Genomic DNA, 8,183 nt, shown 5'->3' on the forward strand with positions numbered 1-8,183 from the left:
GGTTAATATAACTCTATCATCTAGAAAGAAGACGACTTTGAGGCATTGTGTGTCCCATTTATCTCTTCACTTTGTCATAGTAAGTGGAGCGCTGGACAGCATCATGTTGTCCATGTTGATTTTTATTTGAGATTCTATTCAATTAGCAAAATGTTCCTTATAGATTAATTAAATTCAAACTTTACCACATTCTTGAGATCAGTCTTCTCTGTTTCTTAGTTTCCTGGGAGTTATATAATATTGGATTTTAATAAAAACCTTTATACACATAGGAATCTGACTATGTGGTTTCTGTCCTTATTCTACTCATGTGTTGAAGTATGTTTGTTTATTTTTATAATTACTACTATGACTGCATCTCTGAGATGAAGACTAATTGATTATGGTGAAAAATCTTTTTGAAGTGTTTTAAAATTCAGTTTGTAAAATATGTATGATTAAAAATTTTAAGACATAAAGAACTGAAGAAAAGACTTTAAGATGAAAAGATTTCTCAAACTCGTGGATAGCTAAGATTAATATAGTAAAAATGGCTATCCTGATAAAAGTAATGTAAAGATTCAATGGAAGCTTAAAAATCCAACACATTCCTCACACATCTAGAAAGCACACTTTTATCTTCATATAGACATACGCGCGCACGCACGCGCACACATACACACACACACACACACACACAAACACTAAAATAACTAAAACAATTATGAACAATAGAACTGCAGGAGATATCACTGTATCCAATTTTCATTATTCTACAGAATAATAGAAATAAAAATGGCATGATATTTAGTGCAAACTGAAGACCCACACAAAAATCTCCACAGCTGTAGGATGAGTTTGTTGTTGCCATTTGGTTTTTTGTTTTGTTTTGTTTTATAAAGAAGGCATAGATACACACTGGAAGAAATGCAGCATCCTTAGCAAACAGTGCTTTTCTTACTGGAGATCTTATATAGAAGCATGCAAATAGACCCATACTTATCATCCTGCAAAAAGTACAAGTCTAAATGGATCAAATCCTACATAAATCTAGATACTGTGAACCTGATAGAAGAGAATGCATGAAATAGCCTTGAACTTATTGGTACATACAAAAAAAGGCTCACTGAACAGAACACTTTAGCATGAAAACTTAGATAAACAATAAATAATTAATAAATGGGATCTTATGAAACTGAAAAAATTGGCATTGCAATATACATAATAATATGGATATTGTGGCACCCTATGGAATAAAAAAAAATTACCAACTATATTTTGGCTAGAAGTCTAATCTCTAAAATGCTTGAATAAATAAAAAATACTAGATATCAAGAAAACAACCCAAATAAAAATTGCATACAAATTTAAATAAACACCTCTCACTAATGAAAACGTAAATGGCTCAGAAAGACTTAAAGAAATGTACAACATCCTTAGCCATCTGGGAAATGCAAATCAAAAGTACTTTGAAATTTCATCTTATACATGTTGAATAGCAGCTCATGCTGGTATGGATTTACAATATAGTGAATACTCATTTCTTACTGGTGAGAATGAAAACTTATCCAGTCACTATGGAAATCAGCATAGGTGTTCCTATTAAAATATGGGCATCCTTCTACCTCAAGATCCAGCTATATATTCTTGGGCATATACCCAAAGTATTCTCTAATCCACCTCAAGGATAGTTACTCAACCAAGTTCCCTGCTGCTCTAGTCATAATATCTAGAAACTAAAAACAATCTAGTTGTTCCTCCACAGTAAAATGAATACATATAATGTGGTACATTTATACAATGGACTATTACTGAGCTTTTTAAAAAACATGAGATCAACAAAGTTGCAGAGAAATGGATAAAAGTAGAAAAAAATGTCCTAAGTAAAGTATCCCAAACCCAGAAAAACAAATATGGACGGCATGTGTGTATAATGTGGATATGAACTGTTAACTCAATGATAACCAAGTTACAGCGTCAGATCTGGTATAGAGTATTAGAACAGTGGGGAGAGGGGCACATAGATATTCTTAAAACAGGGAAAGAGGACATACAGTTATTGATGGGTGGAGAGTACTAGAACACAAGGAACATGTTTAAACAGAGGGAAGGCCAGGACAAGGGAGGCAGTTCCAGAAGGGACAGTTAAAAACTAAGTGCCATGTCAGGGAACGAAAGTATGGAAAGTAGTATAAAAACCTATAGTAGAAACCTCCTGAAATATAGACATATAGGAAGAGAACTAATTAAATCTCCAAATAATGGGAAAAACAGAGTCCCAACTGGACATGTCTTCTTACCTAATGAAGCTTCCAGTATTAGTGTTGGGTAACACCTAATTGATTTGTTGGTCAAAGGGGACCAGTGACAACTGCCAAACACCCCAGACTGTTGCCAATATTATACTTTGTTCCCAACAAACTGACATCAGAACCCACTGCTGAAGACAACACCTACGCAGGAAGAGAAATCAGAATGGGTTTCAGATGGATCCTCAAGAGGGATAGTCTCTGAATGACCTTTCCTTCAGTCTCTCCACTATTTGTCCCTGACACACTGAGAATACCATTACGCTATCTGCTGGTTTTCTTGTGTTTTTTTTTTTGTTTGTTTGTTTTCTTTTTGCATTTCTCTCTTTGAATTTTACCTATTTATATATACCTATTTTATATTTATATATACCTATTATATATATATATATATATATATATATATATATATATACTTACTCAACTTTATAATCCTCAATTTATTTTATACCAACAATTTGCTAATAAATAAGATATAAGACTTTTCTAATTGACTAAACATAGCTCCAAATATTATGAATACTACAACTTCTCACTTTCCTACTTAAAATATAGAAACATCTTTTCTCTTGATATATAGCTTAAGCTAAAGCACCTATTTCTACATTTTATTAAAGTGAGGAAAATTCTCTTAATAGCCATATGTTTAAAGACAACATCATTGCACATTTCCCAAATGATCTACAATAATTTTGGAGGAAATCATGCTTTCTTTACTAATTTCTTAATACATTCTGCATAATTTAAATAATTAAAAATTAAAATCACAATAGGAAATGGGATTTATTTTTTTAAATGAATCATTTATACAAAGTAATACTGTGAAAAAATGTGTACTACTACCTAATACCAATCTTTGTACATTAAAAATGGGAACAAATAATATTAGTAAATATTTACTTTAATTTTTTTTGGTTAGATATGCACCCTCTCTATCTAAATATAGCCATTTTGCCAAAAGCAATCCACAGATTCAATGCAATCCCTGTGAAAATTTCAACTCAATTTTTCATACAGTTAGAAAGAGCAATTTGCAAATCCATTTGGAATAACAAAAACTCAGGATAGTGAAAAATATTCTCAACAATTAAAGAACTTCTGGGGGAATCACCATCCCTGACCTCAAGCTATATTACAGAGCAATAGTGATAAAAACTGGATGGTATTGATACAGTACTAGGAAGGTAGATCAATGGAATGAAATTGAATATAGAAAAATAAATCCACACACCTAAGGTCACTTGATCTTTGACAAAGGAGCTAAAAATATTCAATGGAAAAAAGACAGTTTCTTCAACAAATGGTACAGTCAGCATGTAGAAGAATCCAAATCAATTCATTCTCACCTCCATATACAAAGCTCAAGTCCAAGTGGATCAAAGACCTCTACATAAAACCAGGTACACTGTAACTATTAGAAGAGAAAGTGAGGAAGAGCTTAAAACACATAGGTACAAGGGAAATTTTCCTGAACAGAACACTAATGGCTTATGCTCTCAGATCAAGAATTGACAAATGGGACCTCATAAAACTGCAAAGCTTCTGTAAGACAGAGGACATTGTTAAAGGACAAAATGGTAACCAACAGATTGGGAAAAGATCTTTACTTACCCTACATCCAATAGTGGGCTAATATCCAATATATACAAAGAACTCAAGAAGTTAGACTCTGGAGAATCAAATAATCCTATTAAAAATGAGCACAGAGCTAAACAAAGAATTCTTCACTTTCAGTTTTTTTATTTTAGCTTCCTGCTGTAATTAGAGATAGGCTCTCCCTGAGACTCCTGCTGTGGCTTCTTATTGTCATTCCTCCCCTGCTATTATGCACACCCTCTAAAACCATTAGCCCAAATAAACTATTCTTCTTGAGTTACCTCCCTTCAGGGTATTTTAACACAGCAACAGAAAGGCAGTGAAAAAGCTAGAATCTGTTGTGCTGTAAGCTTTTTGAATAATTTGGAAATAAGTTTTTAATTAAGTTGTTCCAAGTTTCTTTTATGTACCCTAGTAAAAGAGATAATGTTATATAAATATTAATTACAGTGATATTTTAAACAACAACAAAAAGAAGTAATTTCAATTCTGCCCTTATTCTTTAAGAAAGCAACAAGAAGCTTAATAAAAAGTGATTCAATAAGAAAATAGGTTTAACTGAATTAAAACACTAGTTACTTTAAAATAATAATAAAATTTCATAGCACAAATTTTAAAGAAGTATAAAATATTGTGCCAAATTTAGAGAAATTACCCTTGATAATATTAAAAATTACTGTCATTATTAAAAAATTTTATATATTATCAAATTTTGGGTTTTTATGTGGCTGAGCCAAAGCTTGCAACGTGCTAGTTATTAATTATTTTTCATCTTTTCTGGACATTAGGAAAAGTAAAAGAGAAACCAATACAGATTCTGAGCTTGGAAGGAATATGCATGCTTTCATTCAATATGGACAGTAATCCTGCCTTCTTGGGGCTTTTAACAGTTCCATTTCACTGTACTAAACAGTGACTAATTAGAAAATTATTCTGTCCCTCAAACATATCATCCAAGAAAACCACTGGAATTAGTAAATACCCAGAATAAAATCATAACATGTCTTTCAATAATTATTCTTTAATATTGAACATATAGATAAATTAACCCAATAAGGTGTACAGCTATGACCTGGATAATAGTATTTTCTTAGAATAAAATACGATATTCAGTGATATTAATGAGAGCTAAGGGGACGAAGTGTTGTCTTAAAGACTTCCGCAGCGTCATCTGTAAGGGATGCAAACTGAGGAAGAATCTGAGGACAAGGCAAAGATTTTTCTTAGAAAATAATTACAGGTTTGTTGTGATCACAAATAAACCATTTCAGTAACAACTGAATTTAATTAAGTGGGACACTTTTATTTAAGCAAAGCTAATCGAAAGGAAGATCTTTATAGATGTAGTGAACGCAGGTTTTTTTTCTATCAAACAAACAGCAATAATGATATGGCATTGTTACTGGGTTCTTAAGTGTTTTATTATTGAGTTTTTGACAGTAATAAATATTATTTCTATTAATAACCTTTGAAGAAATTGCAGACTTAATCGTAATGTTTTTTTTTATAATGGGTTAATTATATGTATAAAATGGCCCCTAGGTTAATGGATTCTCACTTAACTAGGAATATTATTACTCTTATTCAAAAATGAATGCACATTTTTGCCATTAATAATAAACTATTATGTTTCAATGTTTACAAAAAGATGCAATGGGTTTCTTCAAAGTAGAAAACTGTCAAGAGGGAATTCTTACTCATTTAAATGGATCTATTCTGATAAGAAAAGATGAGTAAGAGACGTGCAATAATTACTTTTAAAAATATGTAACAATTTCATAAATCAACTTTTCACATTCTCAAAGTTGTAGCACTTTATCATAATAAAATAATAATCAGTATCTATCAAAGCCAAATCATAAGGTTTTAATAAATATTATGATTTTGAGCAAATCATGCAATATTTTAGTGACTTAACAAATAAGAAAGACGGCGAAAGGATACTATTTGAAAATTATGCAGGAAAAATACATATTTTAAAACTGAATATATTAAGTTTACTCAGTGAAAATTGAATTATGGCTGTCAAAATGGGTTCAAAGAATATTATAACCGAAACTAACTAAATCCACAGAGATATAACTGATTTTTTTCTTTATTTTGAATTTTCAAAAAGTAAAACAGTAGTTCCCTTATTTTAAGTAGATTTATAAATATGAAACTGGAAGGTATTTTTAAAAATTACTAAATAATACAAAATAGGATATTTTTAATTAAGTAAAGGAGCTTAGAAGCATAGAAGCTATTTGACTGTCTTTATTAAGTGAAGATAGTTGTTGTGTTCTACATGTTGAGATTGTTACAATCATTTCAAAATTTTATCTCAAAGAATTAGATGGAAGAGTAAATGTTCAAATGCAATTCCCTGGAGGACATTCACAAATAGAGATGAAATAGATGTCGAGAGAGCTTCAGTGAAGCAGTAGGCACTGGCCACAAAAGGAGCCCACAGGTCTTCCTGAGGCCAAGAGAGCACTGCTAAATATAGAAACTATTGAAAAGGAGGACAGTAGATGTAGCCTGAGTAGATGGCTTTGTTTCTTTGTGCCAAAAGCAGCCTCCCAGACAAATGGCTGAGCATCCTGACTTCTATGCCTATGCAGCTCCAGAAAAAGAGGCTTCACCTAGCACAGAAGTTAGAAAGCTTCCCGATTCTGTATAAGTACGATTCTAATGCATGTAGGAAAGGAGAAAAGAATAAAACCTAAAAAGGGCAAGCAGAATGAGAAAAATTACTCTTTGAACTACTAACCTGGAACTGGAAATAGGAAAAAAAAAAAGTGAGTCAGAAACTAATCTATTTTAAGGATGCACCCTTGTAAGTAAGCTCTTTCATGTCTGCTATTCAAACATACACATGTTAAAAACAATGAGATGGATCTAAATGAAAGTGAAGATAATATATAGATAATACCATAAAAGCTCCCAAATCCTTAAAACTATAACACAAAAATGTATCTAATGAAAACAATTGACTTCATATAATAAAACTAGAATATTCTCTCATTTGCAAGTTTTCATAATAATAAGTAACACTTTTCAATGGGAGAAGAGAGAAAAGGGAAACACCAGAAAAATAATGCATACTGTGGGTTTGCAAACACATACCTTTAATATAATATTTTGTTAAGTCTGTGAGAAATTCGTACAAGTAATTTCAAGCATATTATACCCTTCCTCCAGGTAACTCTCCATAGGTCCTCTCCCATCTCCATACTCTAACCATCCTACTTTCCAACTTCATAGCATCTTTTATTAAAATAAACTGTTAGGTCCAATTTGTGTTGTCCATATAATTCTTTTTCTGGGGTCATCCACTGGAGCCGGTCAACACAAGAGCGTTCAAATGTCAACTTGTGGTATTCTCCTAAAGTCTTTGCTAAGTGCCTCTAAAATCTCCAGCAACTCTTAGATCAGTGGGACATAGAAGTCACTAATTTAAGAGCTGGGTCTCCTCATACTCCCAATACATCGCCTAGTGGCACCAGTTTCCCCTGGGCACAGATGGCACACTTAGTGTGTTCTGATGTGTTTTACTTGTTCCTAAGGTGTTTATTTTTACAAATCTCTGGTGGAGAAAAAGGTTTTCATTCATTGTATTTTAATGGCTGCTTTACTGACAAAAAAAAAAAAATACAGAAAAACAAAAAAAAAAAAAAAAAAAAACCATGTAAACTTAAGCCAACAAACACAAAGTGAGAAGCATCCCACAACTAACAAGTACAAAGAGAAGGAAAAACCCTGGGAGCCACTACAGCTCACAACATCTACTGGATGAGCTACTGGATTTATGGCTCACTTCTACAGAATGAGAGTGCCACAGTGTTTCCTCCCTGGGTCCACAAGTAACATTGTTCTTCATTATACTCTTTCCTATGATGGAGGAAAAAAGCAGCTGTACAAGAACTTAGAATATGCTCCTCTGGAATGATTGCCTTTAAGTTCTTCAAGAACTGTTCATGAATTTTCATTTTTAAATGCACAGGGCAGGAGTCCTATCTCCCCCATAACCACTGCAGTAGCTATTCCTGGAACTTTCCTGCAATACTGAGGGTGAGTGTTGATTTCAGTGTGTTTTACTTACATTCTGGACAACTATTGCATCTCTCAGACACTTATTGGCCATTTTGATACTCTATATTGTAAAATACTAAAATATTTTCTCTCATTTGTGTTGTTTTTCTTTTCTAATTCTATTTATAGTTTATATATTTGTGATTGATTTTATTGAAAATTCTGTGTTTGGATCATGTTCCCTCTACTGAAAGTCTCCCCAATTTATCCCCTTCCATCCCCACC

The sequence above is a fragment of the Micromys minutus genome (genome assembly GCF_963924665.1).
Source record: "Micromys minutus genome assembly, chromosome: 15".
Lineage (NCBI taxonomy): Eukaryota > Metazoa > Chordata > Mammalia > Rodentia > Muridae > Micromys > Micromys minutus.